The sequence below is a fragment of the Portunus trituberculatus genome, chromosome 17 (genome assembly GCF_017591435.1).
Source record: "Portunus trituberculatus isolate SZX2019 chromosome 17, ASM1759143v1, whole genome shotgun sequence".
NCBI classification, from domain to species: Eukaryota; Metazoa; Arthropoda; class Malacostraca; order Decapoda; family Portunidae; genus Portunus; species Portunus trituberculatus.
Window position 1 is genome coordinate 31,287,525 of NC_059271.1, and position 5,000 is coordinate 31,292,524.

A 5,000-nucleotide genomic window follows, 5' to 3' on the forward strand; every position below is an offset into this window, starting at 1 on the left:
TATTTTCTGACCTGTGGTAGTAAGGCTTTGTGACGGTTAGGAAATGTGTCCACATGAAGGCACACTCTACTCTACGGGTGGCTTCAGGTACGGTAACCTGTTCTGTACCAACCAGCCTCCTCGCGTCTATTGTGGTGCTGTCCGTTAGCAGCCGGCGTTCCGTAGCCTTCCCCGTGCCCCCCGACCTCGTCTCGTCGAGCAAGAAGGTGGGTAAGAGCGAACGCAGTTTTCTGTCCTCAGCGTTCCTCTCCGGTGAACGACCCTTTTCGGGATAAGGGGCGTATAAGGTCCTTTTACGGTTAAGGTGACCAGTATACACCTTCACGTTGATAGACATATCTATGTCCACCTCCACGCAGGTGTAACTCAAGTGGGCCAAGTTTGCACGCCGCTCTGATTGGCCAGGCGCTTGGGAAGACATCTGACAACGCGTAACTTTCTTCCCTATTGATTCCCCCATCCACCTCCTGCTCTCTTTACTACGTACAACCGGCCCTCACCTTCAACCTCGTCCCAACCCCCCAGCTTTCCCCCCTCATCCCTCCCGCCTTCGCTTGCAGCGCCCGGAGAAGGGAGGATTTGGGGAGGAAAGGTATGCATGGCTGGTGGGTGGAGCGGTGGTCGGCCAGCATTGGGAGAGGAGAGAAGTTGCCACTGTAGTAGGAGCGAGACAGGTGTTGTAGCCCATCACCCCCGCCAGCTGTAACACACACACACACACACACACACACACACACACACACATTACCACTTTAGGTAGGCTTTAGTCATCGAGCGATGGTGACAGAGTAGCTCTAGATAGACATCCTTATGAAGGAACAGTGTTTCTCATATTTGACTTTCAGTGAATGGCAGAGGACCTTGGATGTTTGCCGGTGTTAACAGTGACGCAGCGCTGATTTAGTATACCCTGCGATACCTCCGCTTGCCTTTACTTGAGGGTGTGTGTCTGCTGTTGTCATGGCAAGTGAGAAGGGATTGAATATGCGTTACTACCAAAAAGAGCTGCCGGCCGGCCACACTACTGCATGTTCTTAGCGGCTGCCCTGCTGCCAGACGCACGATCTCTGGGCTGGAACTGCTGTTCCCACGTAAATCAATGATGTTTTGTTTTGTGTTCATAAAATAATCTAGTGTTGTACTTTGTCTGTTCAGTCAACTTCAAGATCAGCGACACATGTACAAGGAAGCATAGTATCCAAAAGTCTGGATGTTTTATGAGCGCCTCTCTCCGCCACCTCTGTGGGAAGACTCGGATCAATCTGCCTACAGGAATAAAGTAAGGAGGACGCTTACTATGAACTGTGTAGTCTCTCTCTGCCACACACAGTCCACTTGGTTAGTCTGTCTAGAGCAGCCCGCGTGCCCTGGAGCTACAGGAGGGTTACTTGTTCCTACTAGTGTCCCAGAGCCTCCGCCAGTCACCTGAGATTGACTGTTGTTGCCACACCACACCACCACTGACACGCTCTCACGTGGTGAATGTATAGATCGTATTATAAACAGGTACGTCAATGTATGTAGAGCTTTGACTTGTGTCGATGAAGAAAAAAGACATGCCTCCATCATCATTGTTAAGAATTTTCTAGAAAATTTTTATCAACGGTAGGTAAGCGTATCTTCAAGATGAAATCTGTTTTACGATGCGTTAATCATAAATAGATTTCAGAGACGCAAGTAAATGACCTTGGTGCGTGTGTGAGGCACGTAGACGCGTCAAGCGTGGCACTGACAGCAGTGACGGTGTTTTTATGGTGATCTATACCACCACCTCTCACCAACATCATCCTCTCACTAGCAGGACAATTGACCAATAATGAAAGCATTGGTGACCACAGCGACATTAAACAACTCACCACGCTTTGCATCTAAAAATACGTGCACGCCAAACTCACAAAGGTTGGAGGCTGATGATCGCTTAATTACGTTGGTGAACAAACATGGTGGTCGTTCGGCAGCGGCCGCTAATAAATCGGTTGTCGTTGTGTGGCACGAATATCTATCGTTGAGAGTCCCTTACCGTGTGCGTCAACAGATTTCATGAATGAAAGACTAATGTGACGGGTATGATTAATGATCGAGTGACCGCAGGGGCTGAAAAGGGAGGCATAAGTAAGGTTAGGTGGCGGGTCTCCTCTCCGGCTAATCGTTCTATGGGAAACTTTAGTAGTTAAAGAGTCTCGGTCTTCTCCAGCAATCACCATGGTATTGCCCGCTTCGACCATGGCCCTGCACAGGGTGTCGCCGGTACGCTCGCCCCCGCTCTCTCTTCTCCCTCACTCCACGTGTAGCAACTCCTTCCCTCTCACTAACAACTCCAGCCTTCACTGTAGCTGCACCATCACGTGCTGCTGCTGCTAAGGCGTCCGTCACTCGCTCAAGAATGTGCAGCATGTATACACTCAAAAAGAAACTAAAAATGTAAAGTACGCTTTTGAGGAAATAGTAGTGCAAATGTGCCAAATAGGCAACTCTGCATGGGTTGCTGGTTGCAACTTGGTAACTCGGCGCTCGGGAGTTTAGTGCTGAGATGACTCTATAAGAGGGGACTGCTACGGTCTCTCACCACACTCCGCCTCTTGTAGCAGTCATGGGAGTGACTTAGAGGAACCAGGAACGCGCACTGGCTCACTCACTGGCACTACTGAAAAGAGTTACGCGCTGTGTTGTGGAGTGTTGTGCTGCGCCGAGGACGCTCGCCCGCCCTGAGCGATGCCTCGGAAATCTGCATGTTATACACCTGAACAGAGAGCAGAACCATCAGTGTTGCGAGTGCAGAAGACGACCTCAGTGAAGCGCTGTGCGATGAATATTACCTGCTGGTGCAGTCTAGCTCCAAGTTTATAATTACCTGAAATTCCCCGCTCAAGACAACCAACCACCTACCTGAGACCTCAGGTTGCCCACCACAGGACGCCGATCCCAACTCACTCTACTCCCGCCCGTACAAATTGTTCCAGGTTAGTGGTCGCCAACATCACTGTAACACGTGGTGACTGCTGTGTGTGTGTGTGTGTGTGTGTGTGTGTGTGTGTGTGATTTTATTTTAGATGTACACAGTTATGTAACTTCACGATTTTGACGGTTTGCGTGACTACTTAGGTGTGTGTGTGTGTGTGTGTGTGTGTGTGTGTGTGTGTGTGTGTGTGTGTGTGTGTGTACGTGGTGAATGCTACCCGAGAACAGCTCTGGTGAGGTGAGGTACCTGTACTGACGTGCTATCTGGCACAGACCCTGAGAGGCTGCTGCATTGTGTACACCTGGGTAGATTTATCAGCCAGAAGGATGGACAGTTATGAGGCTGAGAGGTTGAAGTGTAGGTGTCTCTACCTTATTCCGCTCAGCGATGAATGTAGAATTATCCCAGTGGGGGGGGATGAAGGTCTTAATGTAGTCAATGAAGAATAGCGACACTGGTACAATTACTCGGAGAAAAATTCTTGTTCTGATAAGGCGAATCATGTTATCGTTATGAGTGGGGTTGAATACTGCATGGCAATATTTGTGTGACTAATCGACAACTGATTATTTATAGTTTAACCCTTTCGTGGTGCACTGGCCGTAAAGAAGCTATTGAAAGCATGCTATCACTACATTCACAAAACCCACCGTCATTACAAATACTACTGCAGATCCTTTTGTTTCTCCTCCTTCTCTTCTTTTCTCCCCATACCTCCACCTTCACTCCTTGACCCTTCTTTCTCCTATAGTGTTCCGCAATCCCTGATCATTTACTCAATCCTGCAGGTACACATACTACACCTATACTGTATCCTTTACATGGATGCAACTACGCACATACATACACACACACACACACACACACACACACACACACACACACACACACACACGCGCGCGCCCGGTAGCTCAGTGGTTAGAGAGCTGGCTTCACAAGCCAGAGGACTGGGGTTCGATTCCCCGGCCGGGTGGAGATATTTGGGTGTGTCTCCTTTCACGTGTAGCCCCTGTTCACTTAGCAGCGAGTAGGTACGGGATGTAAATCGAGGAGTTGTGACCTTTTTGTCCCGGTGTGTGGTGTGTGCCTGGTCTCAGGGCTGTCCGAAGATCGGAAATAATGAGCTCTGAGCTCGTTCCGTAGGGTAACGTCTGGCTGTCTCGTCAGAGATTGCAGCAGATCAAACAGTGAAATACACACACACACACACACACACACACACACACACACACACACACACACACACACACACACATACACACACCTTCACAGCCGCACGCCGCTCTATCCCGCACGTCATCCTTCTACACGCCGCGACACCTCACACTCTACTCATTACCACAGCTATTCAAGAAAGGAGTCACATATATGGATATGTGACTCCTTTCTTGTATTCTCATGAGGTAGAATGTATTCGTGACTTTTATATTTTTGTGTTTTAATGAATCTAGTATCTATACACTGGAAAAAAAATATATTAAGCAATGTTAAAGTGATATGGACAGTGGGGCGTGTGGAAGTGAGGGACGCCACAGATGTATTACACAGTAGTAGTAAGGCAATGTATGAGGTTAGGGCCATGTGTTTTGTGTGGGCGGTGTAGAAGGTGGCAATACGCAGTGCAGTTTGTATAAAGCGGCAGTCTTGTGTTACCTCCATAGCTGATGATGACAAGTGCGCTCATATACTAGTGTTAGGTCATAAGAGAGCGCCAGGGGAAGGTCTCATAGAGACTCTACCTTGGCTTATTTGTTACTTAATGGTATTGCTGGTTGATACTGCAGCAACGCCTACTACTACTACTACTACTACTACTACTACTACTACTACTACTACTACTACTACTACTACTACTACTACTACCACCACTACTACTACCACTGGTACTGGTGCTACTACTACTACTTCATATTATTTATGTAATTTTTTATTAACGTCTTGGTTATCATTAAACAACTCTCCTAATGGAGGCTTTTTTTCTCCCGATTTGTAAGCAAATACCTTATGACATTAATAAGGTTAATATGTATTTTTTTTTTAT

General features: G+C 47.8%; 1 protein-coding gene across 4 annotated transcripts in view; it reads left to right on the forward strand.

Annotated features, from left to right (window-relative positions):
* Nucleotides 1-2,464: 2,464 nt before the first annotated feature.
* LOC123504716 (protogenin B-like) overlaps nt 2,465-5,000 on the forward strand; it is a 283,603-nt gene continuing 281,067 nt past the window's right edge. Inside the window, exon 1 of one of the 4 annotated variants that reach the window (XM_045255461.1) lies at nt 2,465-2,960. The gene's annotated coding sequence lies outside the window, so the exon portion shown is untranslated. The remainder of the gene's footprint in view (nt 2,961-5,000) is intronic. The other 3 variants (XM_045255462.1, XM_045255459.1, XM_045255463.1) reach the window with 3 other exon arrangements.